Source organism: Stegostoma tigrinum, unplaced genomic scaffold, assembly GCF_030684315.1.
Source record: "Stegostoma tigrinum isolate sSteTig4 unplaced genomic scaffold, sSteTig4.hap1 scaffold_73, whole genome shotgun sequence".
In the NCBI taxonomy this organism is placed as follows: Eukaryota; Metazoa; Chordata; class Chondrichthyes; order Orectolobiformes; family Stegostomatidae; genus Stegostoma; species Stegostoma tigrinum.
In genome coordinates this window covers 827,801-848,052 of record NW_026728674.1, presented here as the reverse complement: position 1 = coordinate 848,052, position 20,252 = coordinate 827,801, and the positions used below count along the sequence as shown (strand labels likewise).

Genomic DNA, 20,252 nt, shown 5'->3' with positions numbered 1-20,252 from the left:
TCCTCCACCTTATGTAAGCTACCTTCTTCCTTTTCACTAGAAGCTCCACCGCTCTCGTCATCCAAGGTTCCTTAATCTTACCCCTTCTTGCCTGTCTCAGAGGGACATATTTACTCATCACTCCCAACAACTGTTCCTTAAACCATCTCCACATGTCTATAGTTCCCTTACCATGGAACAACTGCTCCCAGTCCATGCTTCCTAGCTCATGTCTAATCGCATCATAGTTTCCTCTTCCCCAATTAAATATCCTCCCATTCTGCCTAATCCTCTCCTTCTCCATAGCTATGTAAAATGTGAGGCAGTTATGGTCACTATCACCAAAATGCTCTCCCAATGTTCTGTGTTCTGTGTTTTATTTATTGTTGAATAGCAGCAGGAGGTGAGGAGGCAGAGACTGCAACCCTGAGGTCACGGACGGAAGGAAAAGAGGCTCTTACTTGGAGATTGAGAAGCAGGAGAGGGCACAACCCAGAGGTTTGGGAGTGGAGAGAGGCTGCAAGTTGGAGGTCAAGGTGAGGAGAGGCACCAGTTGATGTTGTAGATTAAATGTAATACAGAAAATTGTGAAGTTTGGTTCGAAAAACAGTACATAAAACAGAAGGAACCATTCTAAATGGGTGCAGAAGCAGACCGGTTTTGCTGTTCTGTGCATAAACCATTCAGTTAAACCACAGCTAGTCTGAGCTTCAACTCTGTTTACCTGCTGAAAAGGCATGTCGACTGAAAACATTAGCTTGCTTTCTCTCCATGGCTGCTGCCTGACCTACTGTGGTCTCCGGCATTTTTTGTCGTCAGTCTGTTTACCTCCCTTTCTTCTATATCCTTTCATAGCCTTAGCTATCAAAAATAATTTCAGTCACACTCATTCTTATTGATCCAGCACCCACATTCTTTTATGAGAGAGTATTTGAGATCTTGACTGTTGTTTGTATTAAGATAAAAGTGCTTCCTGATTTCAGTTCTGAATGGCTTGCCATTGAATCTCATATATTAATAGATAATACTTCTGATAAGAAATGTTTTCAGAGTGTTATAGTGGAAGCTTCTATGTTCTGTGCATCCTCTATCTAGCCACCAGACTCAGAGTACCTGTTGGGACCATCCAAAAATGACTGAACATTTTCACTCATTAAGTAAGTAGATTGATAATAGGACTCTGGTTCTGTGCCACTGTCAGATCATTGCGACTCCAAAAGGTACCAAAGTAAATTCTGGATTCTAGGCAAATATACCTATGTGTTTAGATCTATTTAGATGCATTCATGTAGGCTAAAAATACTTGAAATAATGTATAATTAGGAGTGACAGACAACATCTGTGACATTAAATGAAAAACAAGAACAAAGAACTTTGGTTCATATTTCAGCTTCGACAGGCACTAAACAACTAAAAGCACTGTATAACCAATGAAGTAAGTTTTTGAAGTATGTTTGTAATGTCGGAAACACAGCAACAAATATATGCGCAGAAGGCTTTCACAAACAGAACTGTAAAAATGACCACTTACTTTGTGATATTGATTGAATGCTAAGTGTTGGCCAGAATGTAGACCCACTGAACTGAATACAGGTGGTTTGTGGGTAAGAAAGTCTTAACCCTTTGGACAAACCTAATTTTATTTGTAATTTATTAGCAATAACTGAATTGTGCAGTTTAAGTTCAGAAGTTCCCAATTTTAAGTGGAGTTTTAACAAATTCACCTTTGAAGAGCGTTTGGGCTTGATGAACCCAAGTCTCAACTGAGTTAACTCAGCCTTTTGTGTTAGGGATGTATAAATTATCCATCTTAGGGGAGGCGATGGCCTCACGGTATTGTCACTGGACTGTTCATCCAGAGAGACAAATCATGTTCTGGGGACCTGGATTCAAAGCCCGCTGTGGCAGATGGTGGAATTTGAATTCAATAAATATCCGGAATTCACAATCTGATGATGACCGTGAATCTGTTGTTGCTTGTTGGAAAAGCTCATCAGGTTCACGAATGCCTTTTAGGGAAGGAAACTGTCATCCTTACCTGGCCTGGTCTGCATGTGACTCCAGACCCACAGCAATGTGGTTGACTTTTAACTGCCCTCTGGGTAATCAGGGCTGGGCAATAAATGCTGCCTCGCCAGTGACGCCCTCGACGAGATTGAATCAAGAAAAAAAATTACGATTGCCTTTTCTAACTTCTCAGCCTTCAGTAATTGATTCTCCCAGTGCTAGAGAAGAAGTGGTGACTGTGGCTTATTCTATTCCCAAGGTTTAACATGATGCAACTGATGGTAAAGTTAATAAGCTTTATGAAAACATAAGTAAATATATATAATTAAATAAAAATAGCAAAGTCATTAATTAGAACTCGGCTACAACATGTAAGAGCTCCTGTGTTCCAGTATGGTCTGGTGCAAGCATGTTTGCTGTAAGCACTTAATGTTTGAGTAGCTTGTGTTTATGAGCTGGAGGCTGATCTAGGGATGCTGGGACACATCAGGAGGGGAGCAAGTTACCTGGATTCTTTGCACCAAGAGGCAGTCACAGCCCTTAAGTTTGTGTTTGTCTGATTTGGTCAGTCTTCAGGCGCAGGAGAGGTCGATGGTGGAGGTTCATTACGCTAATACTGGGGAAAGTAGGACTGTCCTGTGGTGAGTTATGGATTCAACTGGGCCTGTGTTCATGAGAGTTTAAAAAGATGAGGGGGGGATCTGATTGAAATATAGAAAGTTGGAACTGAGCCAGATGAACTCAATGCAGGGAAGCTATTTTCCCTGTTTGTGGTGCTGGGACCAGGGATCACAGTCTCAGAATTTGGGGTAGATCAGTTAGGACTAGGATGAGGACAACATCTCGTCATTCAAGCAGAGTGAATCTGTGAAATTTTCAACCACAGAAGACCATGGGAGCCATCACTGAATGTATTCAAGAACAAGACAAGGTGGCTCGGTGGCTCACCACTGCTGCCTCACAGTGCCAGTGACCTGTTTTGATTCCACCCTTGGGTAACTATCCATGTGGAGTTTGTACATTCTCCCTGTGTCAGTGTGGGCTTCCACCAGGTGCTCCGGTTTCTTCCCACAGTCCAAAAATATGCAGGCCAAGTGGATAAGGCATGGTAAATGCATAGTTATGGAGCAAGGATGGAGGGGCCAGTCTTGGACACGATGCACTTCGAAGGGTCAGTGTCGACTTAATCAGCTGAAAACATTTTGCATTGTAGGGATTCTTTGATTTTGTGATAGATTTTTAGATGTTAAAAGATTCAATAAGTATACAGGAAAGTGGGAATATGATATCGAGATGTAAGATCGGCCATGATCTTATTGAATGGTGGACTTGGCTTGAAGGGCTGATTGGCTTATTCCTGCTTCTAGTTTCCATGTTCTTCTGTGACTGAATGAGGCTGATAGCGGAACTAGAATGCATGAGCTTTCGGGTGGATGTGCAAATTGACTATCGCACTGTGGTAAAAAACACACTTTCAAAGGGGCTTGATAAACGCAACGTAGTATAATCAGTGGGATTGACACTATTCTGTGCAGCAAAGAGTGAGAGTCTGTAACTGTGGAAGCCATTGCCACAGAAGACTGCGAAGGCTAAGTCATTGAGTGTATTTAAGACAGAGATAAATAGGTTTGTGGACTAGTAAGTGCATCAAGGGTTACGGGGAGAAGGCAGGAGAATGGGGTTCAGAAGTATGTCAGCCGTGCTTGAATGACAGAGCAGACTCAGTGTGCAGACTGGCCTAATTCTGCTCATATATCTTAGGGTCTTATTTGCTCAGACGGGAAAAGACCTTGCGGTGGGAGGTGGAGAATCCAGACATTGTAGGCAGGACAAAAAAGGAGTTTGTGAATAGTTGTAATGAGGAATTTGGCACCATGAAGCAGAGCCTTCAATGTCACAATCTCTGGATGCATAATGTGTTGGGCAGAAAGGCTTATTTCCATGCAGTGTGCCACCAAGATTCTAACTCCAGACAAACATATCCATCTTCTTTGCGCTCAATCTGACTCCTACGAGCAGGGAGCTTTCCCCCCATTCCCGTTAAAACCAGTTTTGCTCAGTTCCCTGGATGCCACATTTGGTCAAATGTGGCCTTGATGTCAAGAACAATCACTGTCGCCCTCACTCCCTCACCTCTTTTTTGTCCATTTTTGAACCAGGGCATCAATGAGGCCAGGAGCTGGGTGGCCCTGGTAGAAACCCAACTGAGTGTTAGTGAGTAGGTGATGCCTTTATTTTCACCTACTGTAGTCCCAATCATGCAACTCTGTCAATTGCTGCCCCTGCCAAGCGCTGGAAGCCTCCCCAGCGTTATCCAGACAGCAGAAAATTTGTTTCAGGAAGACGAGGACATGCCCTGTCAAATTTCATGTGGATGTGCTGTTGCACATGCACAGAGCGTGATTAAAGGGAGTCAGCATGGCTTTGTGATGGGCGGGACATGCCTTACAAATCTGATTGAGTTCTTTGAGGAGGTCATGAGACAGGTTGACGAGGGGCGAGCAGTGGATGTGGTGTACATGGACATCAGCAAAGCATTTGATAAGGTTCCCCACGGCAGGCATTTTCATAAAGTCAGGAGGTATGGAAATCAGGGTGACTTGGCTGTCTGGATTCAGAATTGGTTGGCTGACAGGAGGCAGAGAGTGGTTGTAGATGGTAAATATTCTGCCTGGAGGTCAGTGCTCAGTGGTGACCCGCTGGGCTCTGTTCTTGGGCCTCTGCTGTTTGTAGTTTTTAGAAATGACTTGGATGTGGAGGTTGAGGGGTGGGTTAGTATGTTTGCTGCTGACACAAAGGTTGGAGGTGCCGTTGATAGTATTGAGGGCTATTGCAGGCTTCAGCGAGACATTGACAGTATGCAGAGGTGGGCTGAGAAATGGCAGATGGAGTTCAACCTGGATAAATGCGAGGTGATGCATTTTGGAAGGTCGAATTTAGATGCTGAATCTAGGATTAAAGGCAGATGCTCGGCAGTGTATAGGAACAGCGGAATCTTGGTGTTCAAGTGCATAGCTCCCTCAAAGTTGCCACACAAGTGGATAAGGTTGTTAAGAAAGCATATGGTGTTTTGGCTTTCATTAACAGGGGGATCGAGTTTAAGTGCCGCGAGGTTATGCTGCAGCTCTACAAAACCCTGGTGAGACCACACTGGAATATTGTGTCCAGTTCCGGTTGCCCTATTATAGGAAAGATGTGGAGGCTTTGGAGAGGGTGCAAAGGAGGTTTACCAGGTTGAGAAGGTTGACTGAGCTTGGACTTTGCTCTCTGGAGAGAAGGAGGAAGAGAGGTGACCTGCTCAAGGTATACAAGGTAATGAGAGGAATGGATAGAGTCGATAGCCAGAGACTTTTCCCCAGGGCAGGATTGACTGCCGCGAGGCATAGTTTTAAGGTGTTAGGAGGAAGGTATAGAGGAGATGTCAGAGGGAGGTTCTTCACCCAGAGAGTTGTGAGTGCATGGAATACTTTGCCAGTGGTAATGGTGGAAGCAGAGCCATTAGTGACATTTAAGCAACTGCTGGACATGCACATGAACAGCAGTGAATTGAGGTGAATGTAAATTAGGTTAGGTTATTTTTGGATTGGGATTATTCCACGGCACAACATGGTGGGCCGAAGGGCCTGTACTGTGCTATACTTTTCTATGTTCTATGTTGTGTGTAAGAGTCAGAAGCCCAGTTGTTAGTGGCTTGGCTCTTTAGCTCAGTAGCTACCCCTTAATTTTTTGATGGCCAAAAGTGGCTGGCAAAGCAGACTTGCAACTTGAAAGCATTATGACATTGGCCAGGATGTGAAGCATTGACCTACATGGTTTTTTGCAGATGTCTATTACTGCATCCATGTCTGTGAATGATTTGCGTAGCAGCCTTGAAGTTTTCACAGAGTCCTTCAGAACTTAGATGTGGACCTTGGCAACTTTAAAGAAGTCTAAAAAATATCAACACACATACATTTTGGCAATGACTGGTATGAACATCGATAGAGAGTGGATAGCCAGAGACTTTTTCCGAGGGTGAATGTAGCTCTTATGAGGAGGCATAGTTTAAAAGTAAGTGGAGGTAGATATCGGGTAAACGTGAGAAGTAGGTTCTTTACTCAGAGAGTGGCAGAAGCGTGGAATGCATTGCCAGAGAGGGGAGTGGAGTCAGCTTCATTAGGAGCATTTAAGCAGCTATTAGACAGGCATATGGATGATAGTATAAGGTAAGGGTGGAGGTTAGCTCGACGTTAGGTTGAGGGTAAAAGCTCAGCACAACACTGTGTGCTGAAGGGCCAGTCCTGTGCTGTACTGTTGTATGTTTGTATGCTCTATGAATCCATCAGTAATTGATCTGCAAGTAGCTGACAGTGTCTTTAAATAACTCTGGCAGAGGGGTTATTCATGTTCCTGGTGATCATACGTTCAGCAATGTGTCATTGAGGGACTTGAAGCATTGAGCTCTGATATCACAGTATTGGCAATATCTTGCCTCCTCGACATCCTTTCATCAGGTATTTGCTGCATGCAACATAGAATTGTCAGAATAGCATCCATGGAAACTTGCATTTGATGTGTGCTCATGAGTCATATATACCATTTCAGATCTCAAAACCCTTTGTGGCCCTGAAAAACCAGGCGGCGAGATTGCAGACTTTACACCAAGCATGATTATCTGAATCTTTTCTCTCCTACTATAAAGCTGACAGTGAGACTTCCGTGAGTTCCACTGTATTCACCAGATGCTGTTTGCCAGTTATGACATGAATTTCATGTAGCTTTTGACCACCTACATGAGGAATGGGTAACAAATGCTGGTCCTGTCAGTGATGTTCCCATCCTTGAAAATATGTGGAAATAAATTGAACCTAGTAGTTATCATTTCCTTTTACTGTGCCTTGTATTCTTCAGCAGATATTTATCCCCCTGTATTCATTGCAGAGTAGTTGAGAATGTGTTCCAATTGAAATGGTTTGTACTAACAGTTAGGAAAAATGTATCTAAAGATTTTTTTGAATGCAGGTGATTTAAACACCGTGCGTTTTTCTGCCTATCGGCCAGCAATGAAGATCCGCCGACTCCAGAAAGCGCTCTGTTGTGAGTACATTCACACATTGCAGAATTTGTAATCTCGTGCTGTGTTTTGTTGTGAGCTTCCTTGCTTGCCTGTTGTCAGATGTCCTTGGTTACAATTAGCTTGGTTTTGCAGTTGTTGAGACATCAGTTCGGCATGACCTTACAACCTTCCACTCAAAGGACGTTTGTCTATAAAGTTGCTGAAAATGCAATCTGATAAGGGCAGCCAGGCATCTTAGACTAGAGTGAATGAGGAAAGCAACAGGATGTCTTCTTAACGATTGGGAAACAACCACATGAAGGACTGAGGAGGACAGTGAATTAAAAGAGGAATGGTTTGTTTCAAATCAGGTATAGCAAAAGAAATTAAGAGAACGTGAGGAAGGTTGAAATTGAAAAGGCAAGTAATGGTTTATGTTCATTGGAAACCATCAACAACAAAAGTACAATGAAGAAAGTATTTGAGAAAATACAGAAGATTTCTTCAAATGAAAGGGAGACACTGTCTTCATGATGCCAATAGCACGGAGTGCAACTTTGGCGTTTAACCACATCATCCCTTGGCCTGAAGTCACTGTACTATTTACCCATTTTATAACAGAAAAATACTTTAATGATGAGTGTCATGGAGAATTTCAGCCCAGAATATAACCATATTCTGAGCAATTGCCACAACAGCTTCTATGACATGACTTTATAAAACATCCCAAAGCATGTCATAGGAGCTTTATAGAGTAAAATTTGATACTGAGTACTGAAAGAGATCCGAAGGTAGATGATTAAAACCACATCAGAGGTAGATTTTAAGGACTGTTTTGAAGGAGGAAAGAACGATGCAGAGGTTCAGCAAGGTAATTCTATAAAGCTTAGGCTCCAAGAAGTTGAATGTAAAGCTGTCGATGATGGAACAGCACAAATTGTGTTGAGAGGCTGGAATTAAAGGCGTAAATGTGCCTAGAGGGGCTATGAGTTGGACATTGTCAGGGGATGTGCATGGGTGTTGCCAGGTCAGGGAGGGATTTGAAAGCCAGGACAGCAATGTGAAAACCAAGGCACTGCTTAACTGTGAGCCATTGTAGATCAGAGTGCGCAGAGAAAGATGGGTGAATGGAACTTGGTGCGTGTTAAGACAGAGTCAATGGACTTTTAAATGATGCCATGTTAAAGAAAAGGAGAACTTGGGAGGCCAACTTGATATTCATCAGAATGGTCATGTTCAGAGTTAATCAATGCGGTCGGGTTTCAAAACTAACGGACTTAACCTGGGGCCAAATGTTGTGGATGTGAAAATAAGTAGACTTTGTGACATCAGGCCTATGTGGCCGGAATTTAAACTCTGGGTCAAAATAACAAAGGGTACAACGAAAACCAGTAGCTAGCAAGCAGACGTCCTTTCAAGGACCAAAGATAATGGCTTCGTTCTGTACCAGATTTAATAGATGGAAACTGTCCGGTTCTGTAGAGACAGTGGAAGAAATGAATGAGGGGGTGGTGAGATAGACCTGGGCATTGCCACCATGTCTGTGGAAAGTGCAGTGCATTCACATGATATTGCTCTGGGGCAGTGTTCAGATGAGAAAAGGAGAGGGATTTTACTGATTTTGGCCAGACCTCGGTGATTCACACCCACGGCCATGCTGTCAAAGATTTGTGGAAGCCAGAAAAACTGAACTTGACTGTTTGCAGTAAATGTACAGCATTTCAGATGTCACTTGATCCTGCAGATTGACTCCCTAGAATCTGCTTGTCAAATGATTTATATGGCTAAAAGGTTCAAGTATGAGTTTGCGCTGTGGAACTCATCTCGCACCGAAACTGGCCAGTTGTTATATCAAGATTTGGAGAAAGTATTAGTTTTTTGAAGAATGTTCTGATACAGAGAGAGACTAATAGTTTCTTGAGAAATCGTGGGACATTGGCCAGGAAGTTAAACAGCAGTGGGGGGGAAAACAAACTTGACCTGAATCCTATGTTAAGTATATAATGGATTGGTTCGAGAGTGAGGATATCAAAAAATATTCCGATTTTTAAGATGAGACACTCGGGACAATTTGGGTAGGATGCACTTCTTGAAGGGACCAGAAAGGTACAGAATTATCCATTGGATGTGAAAAATTTGAAATGAAGACAAAACTTTTTGAGGCTGGGGTGGGGAAGAAATGAAGGTCCGATTTTGCTCATTCAACCTCTCCCATGACAAAATGCACTTGTATAAGATTGGTGACTATAAGATTGTTGACGGCACTTTAATGAAGAAAAATCAACATGGACATTTGTTCTGCTGTATATATAACATTAACATTCAATCTCTTGGCAAGGATAATGTGACAGGGCATTTGAAAAGCCAAGTTATTGTAATTTGAATTAAGAGATCAGGCTGTAGAACCTGAGATCAATCTCAGAATAAAATGTAACAACAGCGATAGATGAGGAACCTCTTCACTCACAGAGAGGTGAACTTTGTAATTCTGTACTCCAGAAAATGTGGCGCCTCAGCCAAGAAGTTTGCTCAGAACGGGGATTGACATGCTGGGGTAGTCAGTGAAGCACTATTAATGTCACAGGATTAGTAATCCGGAGGCCTGGGACAATGCTGTAGAGTATAGGCTTAAATTCCACTGTAACAGCTGATGGAATTTGAATTCAGTTCAATATAATTTTGGGGGTAGGTGGGAATGTGGAGCTGACATTGCAGTCAAGTCAGCCACGGCCTTCTTGAATGGTGAAGCAGGCTTGAGGGGGCCAGTTATCCAACACATGCTGAAATTGATATAATCATAAACAAAGCTGGTCTCAGTGATGGTTACACTGTCACTGTTAAACTATTCACCGTTATAAAAACTTGACTCATTCACTGATGTTCTTTAAGAAAGCAGCTCTGCCATTCTTATTTGATCTCACCTCCATATGACTCCAGATCCACAATAATGTGGTTGACACTTAACTGCACTCTGAAATATCAAACAATTTGGAGGAACTATGGATGGGCAGCAAATACTGTCCTTGCTATTCCTGCTCCTTGTTGCTATGACCGTACATGCTCTAACATATTAACCAATTTCCTCTTTGAATCCGTTTGAGGAGCAGTGTATATTTTGTATTGCTTGGTGATTCTCCAAGTATCTGATGGGTTTTGCAGAGTTCCTTCTACCTTCTAAATGTGAGCTCCTTCCAGTGTTTAACCTTTTAAGGTAGGCAATCGTTCTCAAACCTTTTTGATTGAATGCCTACCTATTAATAGCAATCACTAACCTATCTATTATTAATTGCATATTCATAATACAAAGGGCTACATGTAAAGAAGTGTTCCAATCATCTTTTTAAAAAGCTCCTTCCTGACGCTTATTATGGAGATGAGATTAGATTCCCTACAGTGTGGAAACAGGCGCTTCAGCCTAAGAAGTCCACACCGGCCCTTGCAGCATCCCACCCAGACCCATCCCCCTATCACCGACACACCACCCTGAACACCATGGGAAATTTAGCATGCCCAATCCACCGAGTCAGCGCATCTTTGGACTGTGGAAGGAAACCGGAGCACCCGGAGGAAACCCACGCAGACACGGGGAGAATGTGCAAACTCCACACAGACAGTTACTTGAGGCTGGAATCGAACCCGGGTACTTGGTGCTGTGAGGCTGCAGTGCTAACCCGCTGAGCCACTGTGCTGCCCCGATGTGTGTATTTGCTTCTAACTGTGATATCTGTCAGTCGCTGGACTGGTGTTTGATACGGGCACTCATAATGTATATCCACTTGATCCAAATGCTCTTCTATTGTTAGCCTGATAAATCAAGAAAAGGGCTGGATCCTTTTGTATATTTTTCACATCACATATTCATGATTTACATATAGTTGAGAGTTTCAAACTGCAGTAATTAAACATTCATGACAGATAAAAGCATTCCAGAATTGTTTCGACTTGATGATAAATAGTGAATATCTGTTCTTGACTGCAGCTTTCCAGCCTATCAGTGCAGAAAGGCATTGCTTAGCAAGGTTGGATGAGGAATATTACTGTTCCAATTAGTTACATTTAATTTATCACCATTGAAGCTCGCGTTAGTTAGTATGCTTTTTTCCAATATATTTAATCTAAAGTTATGACAGATGATTTGGTTTGTAGATCTCCAATTACCTGTCTACTGTAGAACCCAGTTTTGAAACAATTGATATAAGGCACTTATTGTACTGTCACTGATGCTGTCATTATACTACCAGAGTATGGCTGTAATGCTGAATTACTTTAGCCTGCCTTCATGAAGCAGTGCAATCTTTCCTAGATAAGGATGAGGGGAAGGTCCACATAAAAGACTGATTGATTTATAAAATTGAGATTCATGGAATATATAGGTCACTATCAAATTTGGTTAAAAAAGATGGCTGAAGGACAGAAGCAGCAAGTTATGATAAATAAATTAGAAGATCGCTATTAGCAGTTTCCCAAGTATTAGGACACTGATTTTTGGAGATAGATACATGATTTGAATTTGGGAATATGGCATACAGAAGGCCCTTCAGCCAATCAAGTCTATGCAAACTTAACTGCACTAATCCCACTTTGCAGCACTTGGAGAATAACCTTTAATTTCATGTGCTCATCCCAGTACTTTTTTACAAGTTGTGAGCTCTCTTGTCTCAACGACCCTTCTGGGTAGTGCATTCCAGATTACCACCACCCTCTGGGTAAAAATATTTTTCCTCAAATCCCCTCTACATCTCCTGCCCTTCACCTCATAATTGTGTCTCCTTGTTATTGACCCTTCAACTAAGGATACAGCTGCTTGCTAACCTTGCCCCTCCTAATCTTCTGCACCTCAGTCACGTCCCTCCTCAGCCTTCTCTGCTCTAAAGACAACAAACTGAGCTTATCCGGCCAGTCTTCATAGCTGAAGTGCTCCGCCCCAGGCAATATCGGAGTGAATAATCTCTGCACCGTCTCCAATTCAATCACATCCTTCCAACAGTGTGGTGATGAGAACTGCATACAGTATTCCAACTTTGGCTTAACCAAAGTTCTATACAATTCCAACGTAACCTTCCAGCTGTAACCATCTGTGCCATGACTGATAAAGGCAAGTTCTGAGTCTGCATTCTTAATCATCGTGTTAACCTGTCCTGCCATCTTCAAGGATAATGGGAACTGCAGATGCTGGAGAATCCAAGATAATAAAATGTGAGGCTGGATGAGCACAGCAGGCCAAGCAGCATCTCAGGAGCACAAAAGCTGACGTTTCGGGCCTTGACCCTTCATCAGAGAGGGGGATGGGGTGAGGGTTCTGGAATAAATAGGGAGAGAGGGGGAGGCGGACCGAAGATGGAGAGAAAAGAAGATAGGTGGAGAGGTAGTGAGGGGATAGGTCAGTCCAGGGAAGACGGACAGGCAAAGGAGGTGGGATGAGGTTAGTAGGTAGATGGGGGTGCGGCTTGGGGTGGGAGGAAGGGATGGGTGAGAGGAAGAACAGGTTAGGGAGGCAGAGATAGGTTGGACTGGTTTTGGGATGCAGTGGGTGGAGGGGAAGAGCTGGGCTGGTTGTGTGGTGCTGTGGGGGGAGGGGACGAACTGGGCTGGTTTAGGGATGCGGTGGGGGAAGGGGAGATTTTGAAACTGGTGAAGTCCACATTGATACCATTAGGCTGCAGGGTTCCCAGGTTCCCTCCTGCAGTGCCACAATGCACCTCCCAGTCGCAAACCATTTCCACTCCCCCTCCCATTCTTTAGATGACATGTCCATCATGGGCCTCCTGCAGTGCCACAATGATGCCACCCGTAGGTTGCAGGAACAGCAACTCATATTCCGCCTGGACTCTTTAATTTTACATCCTCAAAGACATTTAGCAGGGATAGCGTGGATTATAGAGTGAGTTGAGTAGATTGTTTCATTATTAATTCTTTACTAAATTTGATTTATATTACATTTTTAGACCACATCAGGTGACGATGTGTGTGATTTCACCAAGGTGCTGAAAAATAACTTCAGATCAAAGAAGTACTTTGCCAAACATCCTCGCTTGGGTTATTTACCACTACAAACAGTCCTAGAAGGTGAGAACCTTGAGATGTAAGTTTATTGATGTGAGATTTACGAATGTATCAATGCCCATTTGGGGGTTGACAAATATTGCAGCATTATTCATTCTGCAGCTTAGCAGGAGAGTGAGGTTGTCCATTTGCGCATACATCAGAAGTACACAATACAAAAACAAGGGGGGCTTAACTGATATCATTGATCCTCTCGCCTTGAAAGCAGTGTAGTTACTCAGAGTGCATCTGCTGTGGACTTGTTGATACTGTCACTAACGTGCAACCTTCCTTGATATCTTTCTCTGTCCTCCAGTTCTGTCTTTAAAAACTACAATCAATTGCCCTCTCCTCAAAAGAAAAGAACCTTTGGCTGAACGTAGAACAAAGAACAGTCCAGGCCCTTCAGCCCGCAATGTTGTGCCGACCTATTATCCCACTCAGATCAAACTACCCTGCATACCCTTCATTTTACTATCCTTCATGTGCCTATCCAAGAGTCGCTTAAGAGTCTCTAAATGTATCTGACTCCACTCCCACTGCCAGCAGTGCATTCCACACACCCACCACTCTCTGTGTAAAGAACTTAGGTCTGACATCTCCCTTATTCCTTCCTCCAGTCACCTTAAAATTTCTCCCCCTCGTAATAGTCATTTCTGCTCTAGGAAAAAATCTCTGACTATCCACTCCAGCTATGCCTCTCATCATCTTGCATACCTCTACCAAGCCACCTATCATTCTTCTTTGCTCCAATGGAAAAAGTCCTCGCCCCCTCAATGTTTCATCATAAGACGTGCCGTCCATTCCATGCAGCATCCTGCTAAATCTCCGCTACACCCCCTCTAAAGCTTCCACATCCTCCCTATAATGAAGCGACCAAAACTGAAGGCAATATTCCAAGCGCTGCTCCATCCCCACGAACTAATGCTCTATTCCAAATCCCTTTCCTCTTGATGCTTTAAATTCCTTGCAGTCTTTCGTATAATTTCATATTTGAATTCACCTGAACAAATTTCACCTGCAGCCCTGACCCACTAACAGCGACTTGCCCTGCAGCCATGACCCGCTCACAGCGATTTGCCCCCTCTGTCCTGACCCGCTTGCAGCGACTTGCCCCCTCTGTCCTGACCCGCTCCCAGCGACATGCCCCTGCAGTCCTGACCCGCTCCCAGCGACATGCCCCTGCAGTCCTGACCCGCTCCCAGCGACATGCCCTTGCAGTCCTGACCCGCTCCCAGCGACATGCCCCTGCAGTCCTGACCCGCTCACAGCGACCTGCCCCTCCAGCCCTGACCCGCTCACAGCAGCATGACTCTGCAGTCCTGACCTGCTCCCAAGTCAGCGACTTCGATGTTGTGGCCATTTCAGAGACATGGATGGAGCAGGGTCAGGAATGGATGTTGCAGGTTCCAGGGTTTAGATCTTTCATTAAGGTAAGGGGAGGTGGTAAAAGAGGGGGAGGTGTGGCTTTGTTGGTGAAAAACAGATCAGAGTAAACCGGTTGATGTCGTGTATATGGATTTCAGCAAGGCGTTTGATAAGGTTCCCCACAGTAGGCTATTTTACAAAATGCAGAGGAATGGGATTTTGGGAGATATAGCAGTTTGGATCGGAAATTGGCTTGCTGAAAGAAGACAGAGGGCTGCAGTTGGTGGGAAATGTTCATCCTGGAGACCAGTTACTCGTGGTGTACCGCAAGGGGCGGTGTTGGGTCCACCGCTGTTTGTCATTTTTTTAAATGACCTGGATGAGGGCACAGAAGGATGGGTTAGTAAATTTGCAGACGACACTAAGGTCGGTGGAGTTGTGGATAGTGACGAAGGATGCTGTAGGTTGCAGAGAGACATAGATAAGCTGCAGAGCTGGGCTGAGAGGTGGCAAATGGTGTTTGATGCAGACAAGTGTGAGGTGATGCACTTTGGTAGGAGTAACCGAAAGGCAAAGTTCTGGGCTAATGGTAAGATTCTTTGTATTGTAGATGAGCAGAGAGATCTTGGTGTCCATTTACACAGATCCTTGAAAGTTGCCACCCAGGTTGACAGGGCTGTTAAGAAGGAATACAGTGTTTTACCTTTTATTGACAGAGGGATCGAGTTCCGGAACCAAGAGCTTATGGTGAAGCTGTACAAAACTCTGGTGCGGCCGCACTTGGAGTATTGTGTACAGTTCTGGTCGCTGCATTATAAGAAGGATGTGGAAGCTTTGGAAAGGGTGCAGATGAGATTTACTAGGATGTTGCCTGGTATGGAGGAAAGGCTGAGGGACCTGAGGATGTTTTCGTTAGAGAGAAGAAGGTTGAGAGGTGACAATTGAAACATATAAAATAATCAGAGGGTTAGATAGGGTGGATATGAGAGTGTTTTTCCTAGGATGGTGACGGCGAGCACGAGGGGGCACAGCTTTAAATTGAGGGGTGAAAGATATAGGACAGATGTCAGAGGTAGTTTCTTTACTCAGAGAGTAGAACATAGAACATAGAACAGTACAGCACAGAACAGGCCCTTCAGCCCACAATGTTGTGCCGACCATTGATCCTCATGTATGCACCCTCAAATTTCTGTGACCATATACATGTCCAGCAGTCTCTTAAATGACCCCAATGACCTTGCTTCCACAACTGCTGCTGGCAACGCATTCCATGCTCTCACAACTCTCTGCGTAAAGAACCTGCCTCTGACATCCCCTCTATACTTTCCACCAACCAGCTTAAAACTATGACCCCTCGTGCTAGCCATTTCTGCTCTGGGAAATAGTCTCTGGCTATCAACTCTATCTATGCCTCTCATTATCTTGTATACCTCAATTAGGTCCCCTCTCCTCCTCCTTTTCTCCAATGAAAAGAGACCGAGCTCAGTCAACCTCTCTTCATAAGATAAGCCCTCCAGTCCAGGCAGCATCCTGGTAAACCTCCTCTGAACCCTCTCCAAAGCATCCACATCTTTCCTATAATAGGGCGCCTAATAGTATATACTATAATAGTAGTAAGGGAATGGAATGCTTTGCATGCAACGGTAATAGATTTGCCAACTTCAGGTACATTTAAGTCATCATTGGATAAGCATATGGACGTACATGGAATAGTGTAGGTTAGATGGGTTTCAGATCGGTATGACAGGTCGTCACAACATCGAGGGCCAAAGGACCTGTGCTGTGCTGTAATGATCTATGTTCTATGACAGTATAACGGTGGCTGAAAGAACTTTTGAGGAGGACTCGTCTATTGAGGTGGTATGGACTGAGGTTGCCGAGGAAGGGTTATCGACTGAGTCAGTATGGGTGGAAGTTAGGAACAGCAAGGGAGCAGCCACCTCACTGGGGGTGTTCTACAGACCCCCAAATCACAGTAGGGAGATCGAAGACCTCACTGGCCGGCCTATTGTTGAAAAGTGCAAACGTAGCAGGGTTGTTGTTATGAGTGACTTCAACTTTCCCAATGTAGATTGGAACCTCCTTCGTGCAGATGGTTTGGATGGAGCCGTTTTTGTCAGGTGTGTTCAGGAGGGTTTCCTGACTCAGTATGTGGACAGGCCGACGATGGGAGAGGCCATTTTGGATTTGGTGCTCGGCAATGAGCCAGGACAGGTGTCAGATCTCGTGGTGGGAGAACACTTTGGCGACAGTGACCACAACAGCCTGACATTTACCATAGCCATGGAAAGGGAAAGGAGCAGTTACCAGGGGAAGATATTTAACGGGGGAAAAGGAAACTATGACGCTATCAGACAGGAGTTGGGAAGTAGAGATTGGGACCAATTGTTACACAGAAAGGGCACAGCAGACATGTGGAGGCGGTTTAAGGAGCAGTTGTTGCGAGTGATGTATAAATTTGTTCCTCTGAGACAGGTAAGAAGGGGTAAGATTAAAGAACCTTGGATGACGGGTACAGAGGTGCTTCTTGTCAAAAAGCAAAAGGCAGCGTTCGTAAGGTGGAGGAAGCAAGGGTCCAGCACAGCTTTAGAGGATTACAGGCTTGCTCGGAAGGAGCTCCAAAGTGGCTGAGGAGGGCCAGAAGGGGGCAGGAAAAAGGCTTGGCAGGAAGGATGAGGGAGAACCCGAAGGCATTTTACTCATAGGTGAGGAATAAGAGAATGATCAGGGAGAAGGTAGGGCCGATCAGGGATAGCGTAGGGAACTTGTGCGTGGAGTCTGAGCAGATAGTGGAAGCCCTAAATGAGTTTTTTGCCTTGGTTTTCACGAAGGAAAGTTGTGAATGAGAACTTTGAGGAGCAGGAAAACAGGCTTGAACAGATCAAGATTGAGGAAGTTGATGTGCTGGAATTTTGGCCGACATTAAGATTGATAAGTCCCCAGGACCAGATCAGATTTATCCTAGGTTGCTCCGGGAAGCGAGAAAGGAGGTTGCTAAGCCGCTGGCGAAGATCTTTGCTTGCTCATTCTCCATGGGAGTCGTATCGGAAGATTGGAAGGAGGCAAATGTTGTTCCTTTTTGCAAGAAAGGGAATAGGGAAATCCCTGAAAATTACAGACCAGTCAGTCGTCAGTCTTAGGTCTGTGGTCAACAAGATTTTGGAGAGATTTCTGAGGGATAGGATTGATGACTATTTGGAAAAGCCTAGCATGATTAAAGGGAGTCAGCATGGCTTTGTGAGGGGCAGGTCATGCCTTACAAATCTTATTGCATTCTTTGAGGAAGTCACGAGACAGGTTGACGAGGGTCGAGCAGTGGATGTGGTGTACATGGACTTCAGCGAGGTATTTGATCAGGTTCCCCATGGCAGGCTCATTAATAAAGCCAGGAGGTATGGGATACAGGGTGATTTGGCTGTCTGGATTCAGAATTGGTTGGCTGACAGGAGGCAGAGAGTGGTTGTAGATTGTAAGTCTTCTGCCTGGAGGTCAGTGCTGAGTGGTGTCCCGCAAGGCTCTGTTCTTGGGCCTCTGCTGATTGTAGTTTGTATGAATGACTTGGACGAGGAGGTTGAGGGGTGGGTTAGTATGTTTGCTGATGACACAAAGGTTGGAGGTGCCGTTGATAGTATTGAGGGCGATTGCAGGCTTCAGCGAGACATTGACAGTATGCAGAGGTGGGCTGACAAATGGCAGATGGAGTTCAACCTGGATAAATGCGAAGTGATGCATTTTGGAAGGTTGAACTTAAATGCTGAATATAGGATTAAAGGCAGGATTCTCGGCGCTGTGGAGAAACAGTGGGATCTTGGTGTTCAAGTGCATAGCTCCCTCAAAGTTGCCACACAAGTGGATCAGGTTGTTAAGAAGGCATATGGTGTTTTGGCTTTCATTAACAGGGGGATCGAGTTTAAGAGCCGCGAGGTTATGCTGCAGCTGTACAAAACCCTGGTGAGACCACACTTGGATTATTGTGTCCAGTTCTGGTCGTCCTGTTATAGGAAAGATGTGGAGGCTTTGGAGAGGATGCAAAGGAGGCTTTCCAGGAGCTGCCTGGACTGGAGGGCTTGTCTTACGAGGAGAGGTTGACTGAGCTTGGACTTTGCTCTCTGGAGAGAAGGAGGAAGAGAGGTGACCTGATCACAAGATAATGAGAGGCATGGATAGAGTCGATAGGCAGAGACTTTTCCCCAGGCCAGGTTTGCCTGCCTCGAGGGGTCATAGTTTGAAGGTGGTCGGAGGAAGGTATAGAGGAGACGTCAGAGGGAGGTTCTTCACCCAGAGAGTTGTGAGCGCATGGAATAGTTTACCAGTGGTAGTCGTGGAAGCGGAGTCGGTAGTGACATTTAAGCAACTCCTGGACATGCACGTGGACAGCAGTGAATTGAGGGGAATGTAGGTTAGGTTATTTTATTTTTGGATTAGGAATATTCCACGGCACAACATCGTGGGCTGAAGGGCCTGCACTATGCTGTGCTTTTCTATGTTCTATGTAGTTATAATCAGAGGCAGTATAGTTAGGGGAATGAACACTGTTCGTTGTGACTAGGATCGAGAGTCTCGAAAGTAGTGTTGCCTGCCTGGTGCCCAGGTTCAGGGTATTCCATCTCAGCAACAAAGGAACTTGAAGTGGGAGGAGTAGAAATCCAGCTATCGTGGTACACACATGTACCATTGATATGGAAGAAAGAGGAAAGAGGTTCTGCTGAGGGATTATGAGCACTGAGGTGAGAAAGCAGAACCCGAAAGGTTATAATCTCTGGATTCTTATCTGAGCAATTTGGCACGGTGTGAACAAAACTAAAGATGTAAATGCATTGTTCAAATGGTGGCATGGCAGAAATGTGTTTGAATTCATGGGACATTGGCATCGCTTTGGGCAAGGAGGAAGTTGTTCCGGTGGTACAGACTCGACCAGAATCATTTTGGGACAAGTGTCCTAGCAAAAGACATAGCTAGGTCTCGGGGTAGGGCATTAAAGTAAAAAGTGTGGAGTGGGTGAGTTCAGTTGCATGGAAAATTATGGAAAAAGTTAGAAGCTGGTAAGTGCTCAGCAAAGTTTCCAGAGCAAGTAATAGGACAAAAAGTATGGAAATGGTCAGGAGTCTCCTTTCAGGTGCAGCAAACAAGAAGAGTGTCCACCCTGGAAATGCCAGACTGAAGGTCTTGTATTTAATTGCAAGGAGTGTATGAAACAAAGTGAATGAGTTTGTGGTGCCGATTGAAATTGACAGATACATTGTTCTGGGTGTCACAGAGAGGTGGTTGTTAGGGGATACGTTTTGGCAACTAAATATCCAATGATACATGCCCTCTAGAAAGAACAGGCGAATGGACAGAGATGTCAGGGTTGGCTTGTCAGTAAGAAATGAGGTAGCGCTGAAGGAACCACAGCTCTTGAGCTTGTTTATTAATGACTTGGAGGAAAGAGGTGAATGTGCTGTGGCTAAATTAGTAGATGACTCAAAAATATTAGAAAGACAAGGCATGACACAGAAACAGAGATTTACCAGGATGTTACTTGGATTGGAATGTATGAGGTATAAGGAGGCTTTGGTGGAAATGTTGTATAATAATAAATGCAATGAGACCAACCATGATTTCACCGAATGGTGGAGGAAATTCAATGTGCCAAATGACATTTTTAGTGAGTCTTGTTGTTTGACAATGCATTGGTAAAGGTGTTTTTTTTTCTCTCTTGGATGAGATGTAAAAATGAAATGTGCACCCTTCCTTTTGATCTGGAAATAAATAATTGTTCTGAACGATTTCCATTGACTGGTAGCAATCTGACAAGCATGACGATGTAAAGAGATTCTTC

General features: G+C 44.3%; 1 long non-coding RNA gene across 3 annotated transcripts in view; it reads left to right on the top strand.

The window, feature by feature from the left end:
- LOC132209235 (uncharacterized) overlaps nt 1–13,041 on the top strand; it is a 31,539-nt gene extending 18,498 nt beyond the window's left edge. The window contains exons 4-5 of one of the 3 annotated variants that reach the window (XR_009445326.1): nt 374–515; nt 12,967–13,041. This is a non-coding gene — a long non-coding RNA (uncharacterized LOC132209235). Of the gene's footprint in view, nt 1–373; nt 1,151–12,966 lie in introns of those variants that run through there. The other 2 variants (XR_009445325.1, XR_009445324.1) reach the window with 2 other exon arrangements.
- The last annotated feature ends 7,211 nt before the right edge of the window (nt 13,042–20,252 follow it).